The sequence below is a fragment of the Carcharodon carcharias genome, chromosome 9, assembly GCF_017639515.1.
Source record: "Carcharodon carcharias isolate sCarCar2 chromosome 9, sCarCar2.pri, whole genome shotgun sequence".
In the NCBI taxonomy this organism is placed as follows: domain Eukaryota; kingdom Metazoa; phylum Chordata; class Chondrichthyes; order Lamniformes; family Lamnidae; genus Carcharodon; species Carcharodon carcharias.
Genome location: NC_054475.1, coordinates 132,773,185 through 132,793,173, shown reverse-complemented (window position 1 = coordinate 132,793,173; position 19,989 = coordinate 132,773,185). Strand labels below are relative to the sequence as shown.

General features: G+C 44.7%; 1 protein-coding gene and 1 pseudogene across 2 annotated transcripts in view; both read right to left on the bottom strand.

Annotated features, from left to right (window-relative positions):
• The window catches only part of arhgap20b (Rho GTPase activating protein 20b), a 121,775-nt gene that overhangs the window by 63,615 nt on the left and 38,171 nt on the right, over nt 1-19,989 (bottom strand). The gene's annotated exons all lie outside the window — the stretch shown is intronic.
• Nucleotides 11,281-11,405, bottom strand: LOC121282670 (annotated as a pseudogene).

Here is a 19,989-nt window from a genome sequence, read left to right as displayed (position 1 = left end):
TCAACATACAATTAATGTACTGGCTATCTGATGGGTGATTATCAACCTAAAATGTTAACTCTATGGGTGGAAATTTCCGTGCCTGCTGGGGTCAGGCGTGCTCGGCATGGTGAGCGGACAATATGGTGAGAAGACCATAAATTGATTTCATGACGTCGTGAAACCGGATTGCGATTGTCCGCTAAGCCCAATGATTGCGGGACCGCATTTCCCACCATCAGATGTTGGAAACCTCATTGTAATACATCTGCATATCATCATAAGGCTAGCTTGCCAGCTTGCCATTCCCCTCCCCCGCTGGATCATCCGAGCACGTCAGCACGATTGCACACCAACGTGTTTCACAACAGCATAAGGCATGCACTTGGCAGGCTGCACTTTGAGAAGAACTCAGAGGTAAGTGCGCAGTAACGTTATGCAGTGTTCGCCCGGGTCACCTGTTGGACTTCAAGGTTGAGGCACTTTGGGGTGGGGGTGGGGCGTTTGGGGCAAGGGCTGCCCTGTAATTGAGGTGCATTGGAGGAGGGAGGCAAGAACTGTCCTGCAGTTGAAGGTGGTGCACAAGAACATGCGAGGTGGGGGAGAGAAAAGCGGCCATGTATTCGAGAAACCTTGTATAAAGTGGCCATTCCTTTGCAGGTGAGACTGTTCAGACACAGCTACATTGACATGCATTGAGTCAGGCCTTTAGCTTATCTGCTCACTAAAGCAACGCAGAGGCATGAAATGCCGCTAAGTGCTCCAGAGCTTTTCACCCCTCGGGCACAGACTGCAAACTAATGAGCGTATTAGTGGACTGCAGAACAATTATATGACTGGGCACATTGTGCAATCTCCTTGCTAAAGCCATGGAGTAGTCACTGGTGGAGGCACTCACAGCCCCTTGCAATGTCATCATCCCGGTTTGGACCAGTCTTCCCATGGTTCAAGCTAACAGTGCAGCCTTGCACTGCGGGTTAGGAGAATGTCTGTGCCTGAGCTGAGAGCACAGCATGCAGTTCAATGGGCAAAGCTGCTGCTAATCGGTCAAGTGGAGTGGGGCGGAGGTGGGTGGGGTTTCAGGCAGCCATGCGGCGGACTAATCTCTGGCCATCCAAGTGGTGGCCTGCATTCTCTGGGGTGCATTAACGGGCCTTCAGATTTAACCAAGAGAGGTTCTTAGTACAACCATGTTAACCCACTTGGCTCTCTGTTTCATCTTGCCAGAGGAGTACATCAAGATCATGGAGCCTGGTGAACTAGCTGTATGCCTCGTGGCATACAGAGAGCAGAAACAATGGAGAAGGGAACAATGGAGGCTCCTGGCTGCACAGAGGGAGGAGCAGCACCCTCTGGAAGAAAGGGCGGCTGGGGCTCCCGCACACGCTGCTGAAGAGCAACAGTGAGCCGTCGCTGGTCGGCGCCTAGCTAGACCCAGGGTCCATAGATGCCACCTTTCATCCCCGCAGATGACTGATAACCAATGTCACTGAAGACTGCCCATGTCTAGGGAACTGGTCGGTCACATCTGCTAGCTACTGCAGGATTTGGCACCATGGGGACACAGACGGCATCCACTGCCAGTGGCCATAAAAGTGACAGCGGCGCTAAGTTTCTATGCCAGTGGCTCCTTTCAGGGCTCCACAGGTGACCTCTGTGGGATATCACATGCCACCACCCACAAATGCATCCATGAGCTCAAGGATGCCATCTTTGCGAGGGCATGCAAATTTGTGCATTTCACCCAGGACCAAGAGAGCCAGAGTGTAAAAGCGATTGGATTTGCCCAGGTGCAGGGTGCCATCGACTGCACTCACATGCGGCTTAGATCTCCGTCACAACATGCGGTCAACTATGTCAACCGCAAAGGCTTCTATTCGTTGAATGTGCAGCTGGTATGCAACCGCCACAAACGCATCCTGCAGGTCTGAGCACAGTTTCCAGGGAGTATCCACAATTCCTACATTCTCAGTCAATCGCAGACCCCTGGCATCTTCCAGAGTCCACAGAGGTTGCAGGGTTGTCTCCTAGGGGACAAGGGATGTGGCTGATGACACGCGTCCAGCGGCCTCAGACTGCAGCAGGGCAAAGGTATAACGAGCCTCATGCTGCAACTCGCAACTTGGTGGAGCAAACCATCTGCTGGTGAATGCTGAAAATGAGGTTCCGGTGCCTGGATCATTCTGGTGGAGCCCTGCAATATAGTCCACAGAGGGTGTCATGCATCATCGTCGCCTATTGTGCCCTTTACATCCTTGCACTGCAACAGGAAGAGGAGATAGCTGAGGAGCAGGTCTCCTCCAATGGGGGGGACAACGATGGGGTTGAAGGTGAGGAGATCCTTGAAGGTGACGGTGAAAGCGATGAGGTCCTCGTGCTGGCCAGACGAGGCAGGCGTGCTCGGGAGGCGTGATATGCAGTGAGGATGATGACGACATGCAATGAGGTGACACCATGGATCCTAACATAGCATCTATAAATTTTTGACTGCAGTCTGGCTTAAGGCAGCATACATACCATCTGTGAGAATGCTCCCGTCACTGAGATGCGGTGGAGGCCCTAATAGTCGCTCGATTGCAGGAGGATGATGACAACATGCAGTGAGGATACTACATAGATCTTTACATAGCCTCTGAGAATGTCTGACTCCTGTCAGGCCAAGGGCAGCTCACTTGCACTTTGTGATCAGGATCATATGATGGAGACTGAGCCATGAAACTTCAAAAGCACCTGATCCTTTGTCTGCCTTCAGCACCTGACCCCTTCAGGAGCACAGTGTCACTGGTCACAGATGCTGAAGGTGCTGAGAGCACACAGGAATTCTGACACCTGCCCATGACATCCTGGCAGCAATGACAAACACAGTCGATGTGCAGGCATCACTAACAAGGGAGTGAGGCCGGACCATCACTTTGTTCTGAAGGCTGCACAAAGCACAGAGAATGGGCCCTGGACTGAAACCCCTGCCTTTATCTTGTGCAGAAAAGTTTCACATCTGAGTGACACGAACACTGTTCATCAGAACAAGGAGCCATAGACAGGGAGACATTCTTGGGAGTTTATTTACAATAGTAAATATTATGTACAAGTAATTAATACCCATGCCTAGACTGTGCAAACTATATCTTCTTATCTTTCCTAATCCTGCTGCTACGTCTTGGTGCTGCCCAGACATCCACATTGGAGTGGAGGCAGCCTGCTGACTGCTATGTTTGTGTTGATCTCGGCAGGCGTCCTCTGGAGAGTCAAGGCCTGGAGGGCCCTGGTCTTCTTTCGAGCTCCTGCTCTGTGGTAGTGGCACCCTCCTCATCCTGTGGAGCTGGAGCTGCCAGGATCAAAGGAAGAGGAGATTCAGATGGATCAGACATACCCAAAGACATGTGGATAGATGGCCTGGGGTGTGCACCTGCTGATCCTCCTCCCTATTGGTGCCTGATGGCCCCTGATGGACTCCTTGAGGAGAAGGGGTAGCTGCAGTGAGATCAGGCTGCCCTAAACCCCTCTCATGTACACACTTGGAGGCCAACTATGGCATCATTGATGGAGTTCAGCCCGCATAGCAGTACAGGAGCAACATTCTAGACCAAGGTCTTCATGGCAGCTGCCATCCTACTTGTGTTGACCTCAGTGCATTGGCGTGCCAGCGTTATCACCTCAGTTTAAAGGTGGACAGACTTCTCATCCTGCCTTGCAATCTGAGGAGTGCAGTGGACATCCCTCCCTGATGTTCCCAAGCTTGCCTTTACAGCTCCAGCAACTGTGACATGACTGAGTCCAGAGGCTCATCATATGACTCGGAATCAGCAAATTTCTGGCCTCCAGCAGTTCTTGGAGTTCCAGACATGAGGATGGGGGGTGGGAATGTGGGGGGTGGGGTGGGGGTTGGGGGGGGGGGGGGTGTTGGTGGTGGTTGGGGGGGGGGGGGCGGGTGGGGAGTTGGGGGGGGCGGTGGGGAGTTGGGGGGGTGGGAGGGTGGGGGGGGGGTCGGGTGGGGGTGGTGGGGAGTTGGGGGGGGGGGGGGTGGGGGGGGTGGGGGGGGGGGGGGTCGGGTGGGGGGGGTGGTTGGGGGGGAGGGGGGGGTGGTGTCCCTGCCACCACCTGCCGTGGATCTGAAAGCGCGATGTACTCACCAGATTGTAATCCTAAGGCTACTGTAAAGTTAGGTCCCACCAAAATGTGTGTCTCTGCATTGGTGGAGGGTGTGGGTGAGTGTTGTGACAGGTCTTCAGGGAGAGTTTCTGTGGATTTCTCTTCTGAGCTTCCCTCAGGTCTGTCCTGGCTATTTCCCAGATGTTGTCATGACTCACTGGGGATAGTGCGCTGTAATATTAAGCCCCACTGTTCCCCGAGCTGCGACAAATGGGAAAAGTTTGACCGAACCACCAGACTGCCCCAATTCTACCTAACTGTTTAATTTAGGTTAACAGAATATGAGCACCAGGTTTGTAAACTTAATAAGTAAAAAACTGTTTAATGAACAAATTGTCTTTAGCTCGTGGCAAAAGAAAGAAACATAAACTGCTAACTTCTAACTCCATAACTTAAACTTTACCCGTGCTTAAACCCCCATGTAGAAACACACACACACACACACACACACACAAACCACACACAACATGGATTTTAAGGGTGAGATAAAACAGTTCAATAGCACCAATCCGGGGTACAGGGTTGATTTTGATTGATGTCTTCCAAACTCCTTGCAGTTTGTTATTAATGACACAAGGTGGTTTCTCAGCACTTTCAGTCTGTGGTTCACTGGTTGAAAAACATGCTTTTCAATGTCTCCATTGATGATTTTCCCCCTTTTCCTCTTGTCAGGGGTTTTCAGAGAAAGCAGGTTACAGAGATGTGAGGGATAGCCAGCTAGCTAAATTGGCAGAATTACTGGAATCTTGCAAACACAGGAGAGAGAGGCTTTAGGTCTTCTCTCTCTTTGCAGGCTAGGAACTGTACTCACTGCACTGTTACCACATAAAACCCTGGTCACCTATTTCACTGATTTCCAGCATCTGTAGTTTTCTGCTTTTCGATATATGGAGACTATTGTTGAAGAATTTAATTTTGATTAAATGTGGGACTGGAGCCAATTAAAATGCTGTCGTCAGGCAGTTCTCCTTAGTCCAGGGCTCCTTTCCGGCACCAGCCTGTTTTTTTATGGCACACTCTGTTCCAGAATAGCAACATTGTTAATATTCCTCATTCTAGTCCAATGAAGCGGCAAGGTGGTGGCATGATGGGCAAATGAGAGCCCACCCACCAGGGAAACGTGTATTTCCTGCAAATGCATAATTAATGCGGCAGGTTTGGGATGGTACAGCCTGAGAAGCCGCCATTGCAGCCAGCAGATAAAATGTCGTTTTTCCCACCTGCTACTGCACTTAGTGTAAGTCTGGGACGATTCCACCCTATTTCTTTCTCCGCAGATGCTATCTGACCTGCTGACTGTTCCCAACATTTCTGGGGTTTTTTTGCTTATTCATGGGATATGGGCATCACTGGCAAGGCCAGCATTTATAGCCAGCCTTCATTGCTCTTCTGAAGTTTTTAGTAAGCCGCCTTCTTGAACCACTGCAGTAAATGTGGTGTAGGAATGCTCACATTGCTGTTATGGAAGGAATTCCAGGATTTGACCCAGTGGCAGTAAAGGAACACTGATTATATTCCCAAGTCAGGAGGATGTGGGATTTGGAAGGAAACTTGCAGGTGGTGGAGTTCTCATGCACAAGCTGTCTTTGTTCTTCTAGGTGGTAGACATCATGGGTTTGGAGTTGCTGTTGAAGGAGTTTTGGCGAATCACTGCAGTGATGGTAGATAGTAACCACTACTGCCACCATGCACCAGTGATGGAAGGAGTGAATGTTTAAAGTAGTGGGAGCTGATTAAGCAAGCTACTTTGTTCTGGATGGTGTTGAGCTTCTTGAGTGTTGTTGGAGCTGCACTCACTCAGGAAAATTTTTATTTCAGATTTCCAGCATTTTGCTTTTGATTGATTGACTATCAATTCTTTTAATCCTTATGCACTTAAAGTAAACTGATTTAAAGACTATAGTTTGTAGTCTTTGGTATTGATGGGAGAAAGAAAGAGAAGTTCAAAGTTCAAAGACATGGGCTCCTTTGTTCAATCTGTGGGTTAACACTCATCAGCGATTGGTGCTAAAACACCTTTGTGTCTGTGTGGCACTCCCAGGACTTACAGGAAATTTAAACCTAATTCAACTAGCTTTCCTTCAATCTATAGCAAATTGTTCACCAACAAATAACTACACAATAAATTCAAAGAATATTGTACACAGAGAAAGCTTAATCCAAAACATCAGAAACAGTACAGCATTCACAGCTATGGCAACAGCAGTTCCTCACTTCTTCACTAACATTCTGATGTCTTTTGTGATCTCTTATGTGGTCTGTATATGTTGAACCTTGGCTCATTGGTAGCAGTCTTTGGAGTCAGAAGGTGTGAACTCAATTCTGGAGATTTGAGCACATAATCTAGGCAAAACTTCACTGAGTTAGTCTTTCTACCGATTGAGAGGTCAGCCTGACATCGGCAGGAAATGCGCATCATCAGCACAAGCTGCTAGTAGGACTTCCCCCTAAATTTTACGGGCGGCAGCCAATTGCTATCCTATTAAGGGTGATAGCCCAACCCCAAGAATTACCAACCCAATCTGGGGGCTGGTAAAAAAATCAGCCTCTTGACTGTACCCTCAGTGGAATGTTTAAAAGACCCTATGACATTAATTGAAGGAGAGTAGGGTGTCCTCTCTAATATTTTCCCCTCAACCAACACTTAAAGAGCAGATGATCTGGTTTGCAGGGTCTCTGCTGTGCACAAATGCTGTGTTTCTTACATTACAACTGTGGCTATATTTTGTAATTATTCACTGGCTGTAAACCCCTTAGGGATGTCCTGAGGTCATGAAAGACACTGTACAAATCCAAGTTCCTTCTTTCCTTCCTTACTTACTTTCTCAATGCATCTTTTTTTGTCTATATCTTTAGTTTAAACAGAATATAAGTGGGGACTCAATACATGCAATATTTATCTAATGGACTGCTGATGTCTATTCTTCATGTACACTTTGGTTAAGTGGAGTGGACTTTATTGTAAATCATCTGTCTCACTCTACTTCAAGCTACAAATATCTAACGCTACTATATGATATACAATGTCTGAATGGTACCCATTAACCAAGAGACACTGAAACTTTGAATCTCAATTGACTCTCCCGCATCTAGCAAGAGTTCCATACAGGAAATCATAATTTTCCAGCTGAGGATCATGACCTCCCAAAAGCCTGGAGAGTGTTCTGACTGCTCTGGCAGTTTTCTTGCTTGTTCCAATGAGAAAGTAAGAGACAACAATGGGGACAGGAGTATCCCAGTAGTCACAGAGTTAATGCAAGTCCTTTATTAAAAGTGTAGGCCCTCTTGTTTTCATAGGTGTTTTCACATTTGGGAGGAAGTTGGAGTTGTCCTGCTTCCTTATATAGAAGTTTCTTACATGCTTTTTGATCTCTATTAAGATCAAGGATGAAAATACTTGAAAATTTCATAGCCAGGAGACTATGAAAAGGCAAAGAAATGTATAAAAAAATGAAGGAGTGTACATTAATACCATCTGACCATCTCCTATAGTCCCTGAGACCGACATAGCATGTTGCTTTTAGCAATTGCTAAAAGCGAATGTCTCAAATGAATATATATATATATATATATGTTTATATTTCTTTGCTAGGATACTGCAAATATTGACAGTTTGCCTGTTTCTATAAACTTTTTGCTGCTAGGAGTTTCAGCCTGAGTGTTGCAAGATCTACATTATTGGACTGCCAGTCTTGGCAGATATCTGTCTGCCAGTTATAATAACTTTTTTATGTTCAATTTTCTTACCTCCTCAGCATGTTTGGTTACTGGCTGTTCTTTGTAAAACTGTCAAAATAGTTACTACTCATAGTTAATAATTTTGTTCTGGCAAATAAAATTGGACCTTGGGAGGGTTTCGACTATACTGCATGTACTGATTAATTATAAACGTATTGAAATTGCAATTCTAGTCAGTAAAAATCCTTCCACCAGTTATGAAATTGAAAGTTGATACATACTTTTTTTCCTTAGTAAGAAGGAAAAATTGGTGCTCTCCCCATGCTGACAGACTATTGAACTACAGTAGTCATCACAGCTGAGCTTGTTTGTATTGTCACCCATTGTCCACGCAGTTGGATCTTTCAGCAGAGGTATCTGGATAACATTCAGGACAAAGAAACCTACTTGATTTTTATCTTTCAATATGTTGCCAATAGCACTGCTTCAGTCTCAGCAGAAATCCACAAACTCAGAAGTCGGAAGACTGAACATGGGACATTCTGAATTGTATGCCTATGTGCATTAATGGTAAAGTCAAAAGGGGACCCTCTTGTAATACCTTTTTAATAGACTTGATAAAGGAAAACTTTCTGAAAAATCTAGAAGAGGTGCGGTCAGATTCTGAGAGCACCTTTTCATATACCAGAGAGGCTGGCAAGGCTCTGGAAGCAGTAAGAAAGAAGAATCAAAATGGTTGTACCTTCATAATGTCTGATCAGGTTGTCAAAATGTTTCAACGAGCTTTGTGAAGTAATCACTTCTGGTGTAGGGGCCATTGCAATGTTGTTATGACCGGGTGAGGAGGAGTGAGCTGGCTCACCTTGTTTTCAGCCCCCTTGGTTCTAACTTTTAGAACCTTCACAACGAAGGTTCTAAAATTTATTTTCGCCGTAAATGCTTTTTCTAATCCAAGTGTATTTAATGTTTAATAAGGAGCCAATCAAACCAGGTTTTCTTGAGTCAAGGAAGAGTATGTCATGACAACATAAACAAAAACCCACAGGGGTGTGAGGCTTGAATGAAAATTTGATCCTTAGAGTCCAACCAGAATTCTTCAGTCACTTCAAAAGTTTCATGGTCATAGTTATACTTAATCCTTTATTTGCTGAAAAGCAGTTGGTAGAGTGTTTGAAAACCATTGTAAATACACCCTTGGAAGTCCTTAAACAACCTTATTGTAAAAGATTGATGATTCTTACCCCTATTCAGATAGTTAATTCCAGGATGTTCTTTCTCATGCCAAACACAACAGGATGAATACAGTTCACTCAGTTTGGACTTCTCCAGATTATAAGTGACATATACAATAATTTAAATAGGCATAAGACATAGGGACAGGAGTAGACCATTTTACCCCTTGAGCCTCTTCTGTCACTTAGTGAGATTATGGCTGACCTTTGAATTAACTCCATATACACACCCTAATAACTTTTTAAAAATTTGTTCTTTTAAGGGATGTATGTGCTGTTGGCTATGCCAGCATTTATTACCCATCCCTAGTTGCCCTTGAGAAGGTGGTGGTAAGCTGCCTTCTCTAACTGCTGCAGTCCAGTAGGTAGGTGCACCCACAGTGCTGTTAGGAAGAGAGTTTCAGGATTTTGACCAAGTGACAGTGAAGGAACGATGATATATTTCCAAGTCAAGATGGTGAATGGCTTGAGGTCAACATACAGGTGGTGGTGATCCCATGTATCTGCTGTCCTGTCCTTCTAGGTAATAGAAATTGTGGGTTGGAAGCTGCTGACAAAGGAGCCCTGGTAAGTTTCTACAGTGCATCTTGTAGATGATACACATTGCTGCCACTTTGCGTCAGTGATGGAGGAAGTGAATTTTTAAGATGCCAGTCATGTGGGCTGCTTTGTCCTGGATTCTGTCAAGCTTCTTGAGTGTCATTGGAGCTGCACTCATCCAGGCAACTGGAAAGTATTCCATCACATTCCTGACTTGTGACTTGTAGATGGTAGACAGGCTTTGAGGAGTCAGGAGGTGAGTTACTCTCCACAGAATTCCCAGTCTCTAACCTGCTCATGTAGTGACAGTATTTATATGGCTAGTCCAGTTCAGTTTCTGGTCAATGGTAACCCCCAGAATGTTGATAATTACCACTGACAAGAAATTGAATTGGACCAGCCATATACACACTGTAGCAATTTGGTACAATTGCCTTTGGTTAACAAAAATCCATCAATCTCAGATTTAAAATTAATGATTGATCTAGCATCAATTGCCATTTGCAGAAGAGAGTTCAAACTTTCCATGTAGAAGTGTTTCCTAACATTACTCCTGAAAGGTCTGGCTCTAATTTTCACACCATGGCCCCCTAATCCTGGACTCCACAAACTGTGGAAATAGGCTAGGTAGCAGGAAACTATCAGTTCCCCTTAATATCTTGAAAACCTTGATCAAATACACCTTAATGTTCTAAATTCCAGGGAATACAATCCAGTTTGTACAATCTCACCTTGTAATTTAACCCTTGGAGTCATTCTGGCAAATCTACATTGCACTCTCCACAAGGCAAATATATCCTTACTAAGGTCTGGTGCCTTACAGCACTCCAGGTTCAGTCTAACCAGGGCTTTGTATAGGTGTAGCGTAACCTCTACCCCCAACTGCGTGCCCCCACCCCACAGTATTAAAGTCCTGTAAAGACCACTGTTAGAGGCCAGCTTTCCACTATCCTTTTTGCTGTAGTTCTGTGCCTGTTCATGACATTTTAGTGATTTACCATCAATCATTTTACACCTTGGTGAGTGGGCCCTGCCCCCATTCGCTGAGCCAAAGATTCTATCCATATACATCAAATTAAGATGTTATTCCCAAATAATGCAAGGGAAGTTGTGTGACACAAGTCATTTTGGACCTCCACTATTTCTAGCTTTTCCCCATTTAGAATGTATTCTGTTCTATCATTTTTAGATCCAAAGTGGATATCCGCAATTTTTATATTTTAAAACATAAGGGGAGAATTTTCTCCCCATTGGGGAAGTTTTGCGGGGGCAGGTGTGGGCGGGCGCGCAGCCAACCAATCAGCACACCCAATCAGCTGGGCCATTTTACGTGGACAGGCCAATTTCACGCATGCGCACAAAAGAGTGCAGAAATCTCCCTGAGGCACAGAGGACAAACTGTCACATGAGCTGGGACAGGTCCATCAATTTTATTAAAAATTTTTCAAGAATTTTGAAAACGTTCACGAAACCTCATCCCACCTGTGGATGAGGTTCCATGAAAAATGCAAAGGCCACCTGGTCTCTTTGCCTGCCCACCAACCTTAAGACCAATTTTGTAACTCTTTCGAGTACAAACCCATTTCCATCTGTTTCAGATGAAGTTACATTGTTTCATAGTTTGCTATTGTGAGATTTGAACTCTTGATCTTGGGGTTACAAGCCCAGTACCATAACCACTTGGCTATTTAGGCCAAGCTTAAGCCTACTGCACCTGGTATTCCCAGGTGGTCTCCCATCCAAGTACTAACCAGGCCTGAGTCTGCTTAGCTTCTGAGATCAGACGAGATCGGGCGTTTTTTTTTTCAGACTATTATGGCCGTAGGCTAAAAAATACCTCTCCCATATGTCCAGGAAGCGTGTGTAACTCTTTTGAGTACAAACATGTTTCCATCTGTTCCTATTCAGATGAAGTTACATTGTTTCATAGTTTGCCATTGTGAGATTTGAACTCTTGATCTTGGGGTTACAAACCCAGTACCATAACCACTTGGCTATTTAGGCCAAGCCTACCACCACCCTTAAGGTTGGATGAGCAGTTCAGTTAATTGCTTTATTGGCTTTTTAAATGGCCTTAATAGGCCTTTGACAGTTCAGCCAGCATGCAGCCGACTTGGCTGCCTGCCAGCTGAACTGAAAATCTAAGTGTCATGCGGTGACGTTGGGACACACGCCGGACATCACTGCGCATCATTTTACGCCTTGGTGAGTGGGCCCTGCCCCCATTCGCTGAGCCAACGATTCTATCCATATACATCAAATTAAGATGTTATTCCCAAATAATGCAAGGGAAGTTGTGTCGGCCTTATGAGGACCAAACCTTCTCAAAATCTTGTAGCAAAAACCTAATTGTTTATAATGCAAAGTGAATTTCAATTCTATGTAATTAAACTAAAGGGAAAAAAAATATGAAATACAGAGTTAATTTTTATAATGCCTTTGGATACAAGAATGCTAAGGAACCTTCTCTGAAAGTAAGAAGCATTATACCCTAGATAGTGTGTACTGGCTGGTGATTGGACCATGGAACGCGCATTCTGAGCCACTTGTTCCTATTTTCACTCAACATCTGTACACGGTGGTCAGTAACGAGAATACTGACCAATTTTCCCCTCCTAACTCAGGCAAAATATAAACTGTCCTGAATGAGATCAGTTAACTTAAGAGACCAAGAATTCAATGGAAGATTGACTGGTCTTTGTGACTCAGTTAAACACTGGTGCAGATTCCGTGGCAACGCCCACAACTGGCGATCAGGCGGGCAGCAGAATCCATCTATCAGGTGGATGGGAGGCCCCATCTATTTTGAGGGCTGGGCCATGTTCACATAGAACCAACGGCCTTTGGTGGTCTGCAATTTGGAAGAAGTTAGATTCGGAAAAGATCCTTCTTCTGGATGGAGGGGGCCCAAGATGGCAGCAGACTAAGTTGTGGAGCCTGGAGGAGTAGTGTATGCAGTTTAGAGTAGTGAAGCTTGCTGTATCTTTGCTGAGATAATTGAAGAGTTACAAGGAATATGTAAACATCTTGCTCATGGAAGCCACCAGCCTCGCCTTTTCTGATATTCATAGCTTCTGGGCTACTGATTTCTGTTTATCCTGGTTTAGAGCAATTATGTTGGTTGCAGAACTGCAGCTCTATTTTCATCTTGCTGATCCAAATTATTAATGCAATTTAGATTACTGCTAATACCAAGTATCATGTTAATGTCTGTTGAGCAGGAATCTATTTTGGCATTTTTAAGCTTTGATTCAGAAACTTGTTGAGATGGCAATTCAAAGCATGAACATTTTTGATCTGATGGAGCTCCAGGTGGGCTATCAGGTTTCTGAGGGGCAGCCTCATTTTGAGCCTGCTGGAGAAGCAAGTCATTTTTGCACAAATTATTCACAGTTGAATGTTTATGGTCTTCAATAAATGAACACAGGTCACTTCCTGATTCAGAAAATGCTGTTTTAATTTTCAACACGTTTCTCCAGTCACAGTGTTCGTATCGTCACTTAAAGAATCTCTGCTCTTTCTGCCTTCAATTTTGTGAGCTGCACACTCGTTCTGGAAATCCAGGTTGTAATTGATAACTTCTGGAATTTAGGCAACACTCTAATAGGGTTCCCATGTCCGGGTGGCTACAAATTACTTGGGACTCTGTAGGACAGGTACCATTCCAAAATATTCGATGAGTATCTTTATTGCACACTGGAGTGATTTACTTATGCACTTTGAGCCCTTTGTATCTCTGTGCCTTAAAACTAGGGTAAATGAGAGATCTTCCACTGAGAACCAATTGTAGTTGTGAATGTCATGCTGATTTGCATGTCATCCACCAATGTTATCTGATCCATTTGGAACTGGGCCTTCAGAGGGTTAAGTATTTGGGTCTCTTGTTTTTTCCAAGGCTAAATATTAAGTGCAAGGCATCGTAGACCATTTCTTCTCGATTAAACTTGGGAGGAAAGCAACTAGTCTTTCCAGACTTCATCCTCACTATTCCTTTGTCTTTTACTTTTCAACCGATTAGCTGATGCAGTTGATTGAAATGTAACACTTCCAGCAGAGAGGGACAGAGAGTCCTGCAATGATTCCAGTGACACTTGAGGACGACATTCAGCAAAAATACAATGTGCCTTGTAATAAACGTTATTGATGATGGGCCAGAATTTTCTGTGCCCATTGGCGTCGGGCGTGTTCAGTGGCATGAGTAGACCTATGGCGAGAAGGCCAAAAATCAGTTTCATGACATGGTGAAGCCAGTTTGTGATCATCCACTCAGCCCGTCGATGGTGGATCGTGTTCCCTGCCATCGGATGTCGGGAACCTCATTGTAATACATCAGCATATCATTATAAGACCAGCCCGCCAGACTCATCACCCCACCTGCTGGATCATCCGCCCACTGTTTCATAACAGCATTTCTAAGGCGTGCACTTAGCGGGCTGCACTTCGCTCAGGACTTCAAAGTTTGTTTGCTTACCTTGCTTCGGTCAGCATTCACAGTCATTAGCGCCAGGCTTCACAGACAGCGCCACATCACTCTTAGAGGGCTCACAGGCAGGTCTCTACCTACCAGGCCAACCATATGTGTTTTTCTATGGCTGCAAGGTTAGGGCTTGCTTGAGGAAGGGGGAGAAGTGGCTTCAGGCAAGGGCAGAGGCTGCAGGACAAGGGCTATACTATGGAAGAAGGGGTATCCCAGGGTGTGTGTGGGGACATATGTTGACCAGAGCAAGGGCCTCAAGATGATGAGGGCTGAGGAGGCAGTGTCCAGGGGCGATGAGGCCAGATGGACATGTGAGGGTATGTGTGTGAGAATGGGTGGTGATGTCCCTTGAGCTAGCAGTGAGCGAGATGCCAGTAAATATGTGACGGGCTTGTGTGTGTGAGTTTAGAGTGATGAGATGGTTGCCATACCCTAATGGCACAGATGAGATCATTCATTGTCTATCTGCATTGGATAGTCAATCTCTTCTATGCAGCATTGGCATTGATCACCACTGCCATCGCCTACCAAGTCAGCGTGGTAATTTTGCTGCCCCTTCTGCGGCCAGAGCAGGGGTAGAGGAGATCCCAGCGGGCCTCTGCAGCATCCAAAAGGCACTGGAGGGCTGCAGTCTTCTTGCCTTTCTGAGCCATGTTTTCCTTGCAAGCATTCCTGGGCTGGAAGCACTGAGCGCAGCTGTACTTTAAATGTGGAGCCTGGCATGATGAAACAGCAAGGTGATGGTGTGGCAGGCAACATGGGGCTGCCCGCCATGAAAATGCCGTGTATCCTGAGAATGCATAATTAATTCAGCGGGTTTGGGATGATATGGGGTGAAAATCCGCCATTGCTGTTGGTGGGTAAAGCATAGTTTTTCCCACCCGCTACCGGACATAGTGCAACTCTGGGACACTTCCACCCATGGTGTAGAATTCTGGCCAAGAAAGCCTCTGGTATCAATTCCAAAGCTATATTGTGTCTGAGTGATCACCATTCTTTGTTTGAAAACCCAAGGTTTTGTGAACAATCTGCTAGTATTTTTCATTTCTATGTTAAAGTCATAATTCTTGGAACTCCAGAAAATATTTCAAATGTTACAGGCTGAGAAGTAGCAGAAGGGGTTTTATTAGCTTCAAGTTTACTTAGCAATATCTCCAGGACTATGTCATCTTCGTCTCTTGCACCTCTCCATTGTTGAGCCATCGCCAACTTCCAAATTTTCTAATGAAGGTGTGCTAAATTCTACACAAATGCCAATCATTGCTGGAATCTTTTCCAAGGCAAACTCTGGAACGCAACCAATGTATTCAAAATTGTCAATCAGTTTGTGCACAGTTGCAGCTTAAGCCACTTCTCTATCAGTGCAGTTATTTTTTCACTTCCTTCACCCGAATGGAACAAATTTGGTGCAAACACTACAGGAAGGTTACTGGCATCCATTTTGTTATTGACCTGAGAGTCATATCTTTAAGAAAATTCAGGAAGAAGCGCAGTGTATCTGCAGTTCTCTCAGGTAATAAACAGGATAGAAGAATTGTGGCAGCAATGCTCTCATAATTTTGTAGTCATTGTGCCTTAAAGAAGGCTTCAGGTAATTCTATTGGAAGTACAGGCTCAGGTAGATTCACTCCACGTGATATCCAGAAATGGATGAAGGCACTGGATACTGCAAAGGCTATGGGCCCTGACAACATTTCGGCAATAGTACTGAAGGCTTGTGCTCCAGAACTAGCCCCTAGCCAAGCTGTTCCAGTTCAGCTACAACATTGGCATCTACCTGCCAATGTGAAAAATTGCCCAGGTATGTCCTGTCCACAAAAAGCACAGCAAATCCAACCTTGCCATCCCTCCATCTAACTATTCTCGATCATCAACAAAGTGATGGAAGGGGTCAATGACAGTGCTATCAAGTGGCACTTACTCAGCAATAACCTGTTCACTGATATAAAAACAAAAAACTAGTTCTGTCGAATGGTCATGAGGACTCGAAACGTCAACTCTTTTCTTCTCTAGTTCTGTCGAAGGGTCATGAGGACTCGAAACGTCAACTCTTTTCTTCTAGTTCTGTCGAAGGGTCATGAGGACTCGAAACGTCAACTCTTTTCTTCTAGTTCTGCCGAAGGGTCATGAGGACTCGAAACGTCAACTCTTTTCTTCTCCACCGATGCTGCCGGACCTGCTGAGTTTTTCCAGGTAATTCTGTTTTTGACCTGTTCACTGATGTTCAGTTTGGGTTCCACCAGGTCAGTTCAGTTCATGACCTATTTGCAGCCTTGGCCCAAATATGGACAAAAGAGCTGAACTCAAGTGTGAGGCGAGAGTAACTGTCCTCATCATCAAGACAGCATTTAACCGAGTGTGGCATCAAGGAGCACTAGCAAAACTGGAGTCAATGGGAATCAGAGGGAAAACTCTCCGCTGGTTGGAGTCATGCCTAGCAAAAAAGGAAGATGGTTGTGGTTGTTAGTGGTCAATCATCTCATTCCTGGGGGCATTGCTGCAGAAGTTCCTCAGGGTAGTGCCATCGGCCCAACCATTTTCAGCTGCTTCATCAATGATCTTCCCTCCATCATAAGGTCCGAAGTGGGGATGTTCGCTGATGATTGCACAATGTTCAGCACCGTTCGCAACTTCTCAGATACTGAAACAGTCCGTGTCCATGTGCAGCAATATTCAGGCTTGGGCTAAGAAGTGGCAAGCAACATTCGCGCCACAAGTGCCAAGCAGTGACCATTTCCAACAAGAGAGAATCCAACCATCTCCCTTGTTTTCAGTGGCATTACAATCACTGAAGCCCCTCTGTTAACATCCTGAGGGTTACCATTGACCAGACTGAACTGGACAAGCCATTAAACACTGTGGCTGCAAGAATAGATTAGAGGGAACACTACAGCAGGTAACTCACCTCCTGACTCCCCAAAGCCTGTCACTATCTACAAGGTGCAAATCAGGAGTGTGATGGAATACTTTCCACTTGCCCAGATGAGTGCAGTTCCACCAATAAGCAAGAAGCTTGACACCATCCAGGACAAAACAGCCCACTTGACTGGCACCACATCCACCACCTTAAGCATTCACTCCCTCCAGCCAACTTACTAAGACTCCTTCAACAGCACCTTTGAAACCTGCGACTTCCACAACTATGAAGGACAAAGGCAGCAGATACGTGGGAACACCACCACCTGCAAGTTCCCCTCCAAGCCACACACCATCCTGACTTGGAAATATATCGCCGTTTCTTCACTGTTGATGGGTCAAAATCCTGCAACTCCCTTCCTAACAGCACTGTAGGTGAATCATGGACTGCAACAGTCCCAGAAGGCAGCTCACTTCTCGAGGGAAATTAGGGATGGACAATAAATGCTGGCCTAGCCAACGATGCCCACATCCCATGAAAGAATAAAACAAAGTTCCTCCCTTGGTCTTATTCCTTTCCTTCTTGTTGTGTGCAATCTTGTCCTGCAGAAAGAGAGGGTGAGAGTTAATGAATGGCTGTTTAAGTGGAAATGTTTTGGCCTGGTACATGCAGTGCATGTATCGGAGATGTAAAAAATGCAAGGTGGAATGGTGAATGGGATGTGCTAAATGTAAAGGGACATATGTACAATTTCAAGTGAGGAAGGAGTGGTGGGAAGAGTTGGTGATTGCGCAAGTGTTAGAATGTGAAACCAAATGTTGTTAGTGTGTGGAGAGGAAAGGAAGAGGTATGTTTGCAATGAGAATGAAGTGTCACAGTGTGTTGTAGATATGATGGAGGGGGCAGAATTGTTGAGAGTTATGGGAGACGGATTGAAAAGAATGTTGTGCGGTGCTGCTGAGAGAGGCAGCAAGATGAAGAGATGTTCTCGGGGGTAGGCAGCCATGATCTTGTTAAATGGTGGAGCAGGCTCAAGGGGCCAAATGGCCTACTCCTTCTCCTTGTTCGTATGTATGTTTGTATGTACTCGCCATTGCTTCTTAAGTGAGATAACTAACTTTCATTTCGAAATGCACATCTTTCCTCAAAGTAATGTTAGCTGAACAGGCTTCAGTCTATTGCTCTTCATATGAACTTCGTGAATGATGGTTTTCCGTCCTGTTTGCAACTTGCTGATTTGTATGTTCCCTTTCTGTTCAGCTGTGATTTATGGCTATTTCAGGAAATGAAAAATCTGCATGCAGAGGTGAGATAGAGGTGACAGAGGTATGGCACCTCAAGTGAAACAAATAAGAAACATGGCATTTTATGACCTCCCACATTGCTCACAGCACATCAATGGTTTATAAAAATAGAAGTGCTTTGCCAAATAGTATTAAAAGTGAAATTGGGTTACCAGCATTGGGGTTGGCCCTGGCATCAGGTAAAAAAGAGAATTAATCTTTACTGTGATGCCCTCCTTGGAAACCTTCTGGGGCACTCGCCGTGTAAGCTCACAAATGAAGAATGGGCACTTTAATAATAACCAAAAAGAGAACTCTAGCCAGAATTAGCACATTCTGGAGAGGAGGCGGTCGGGAAGGAGAAAAAGATCAAACAGAGTCCACTATTTTTGAAATGTCTGTCTGAATTATAGACAACACTCATATTATCCCTTGCACTATAGGTATGGTATAGGTTACATTAGTAGAATCTTTCTTAGAATATTTGTAGTTTAAATGCAAACCTGGATCTTCCTACTGAAAGTAAAGAAAAACGTTTATTTATTATTCATCCTCAGTTTATTGGTGTGCGTCAGAATTTATTTTCCATACCTAGTTGCTCACAGTTGGTCTAACTTGGTGGCTTGCTAGGCCATTTTGAAGGAGAATTAAGAGTTAGCTATGAGGGACGGGAGCCCAGAGCACTTTGCAGCCAGTGAATTACTTTTAAAGTGTTAGGGATTGTTTTGTAGGCAAGTGTGGCAGCCACTTAATTTGAGGCCTCAGTTGAATTATATTTTAAAATGTGATCTGAGATTAAAATCATTTTTCAGCCACAACTTTCCTATTCCAAAATCCAATGTTTTTTTGTCCTGGAGATGGCTGGCAGTTTATGCAAACATCCAACAATTGCATAAACTTAGCATTGGCTAGAATAAAGATGAAGCTCAGTGCAAGTTATAAATACTGAGCGATCAGAAGCTCATAAGCACAAAGCTGGCATTACAGTGTTGATGTTATGGTACCAGTGAAGTGGAGTTGGGCCTGAAATATCTTCCAAATTATTATTTGCGGGGTCAGTCAGGTGTATAAAGTATTCCAGCCTAACTTGTTTGTCTCTGTGGCCAGGAACTCACCCGGAAATCAGGCAAGACTGTAGCCATTATAAGGCAGCTGGGAAAATTAAGGAGAGATATCCTAAAGTAAATGGCCACATGTGGGAGTCAACATTTATTTAGTGTTTGAACAATTTGTGAATATTTAAAGTGTATGTTTCAGTCTTTTCAAAGGCTGTTTGGAGCTATAAAAACTCAATGGCTAGTAAAATATAAGGCATGAAACAAAGTTTGTGGGCAGATAATTGAACAGCAACACTAAACCTTTTTACTTCCCCAGAAAACTGCAATATATGTCTGGCAGGAAGTAATAACCAGGTTACCACCATCTTCTCAAGGGCAATTAGGGATGGGCAATAAATGCTGGCCTAGCCAGCGATGTCCACATCCCATTAACGAATAAAAAGAAACTCAACCATGCACCAGATACATCAGCCACATGCCATAAAGTGTTGCCTTTAAATCTATTCACAGTCACTGCTGGTCCATGCCAAAGCTCAACACAACCTCACAGCTCTTTCATAACGTCCCAGGAATATCATACTTCAGGGCATAGATTCAAACTGCAACTTACAATTGCAAACCTTGTTATATTAACATTTTCCAAAGTTTCAGATATAATACAACCCAACACAGTCAGTTACTGACACCCAGAATGGATACAGGTTGGACACGTGCCTGCACTTGTATAAGCTTTAGA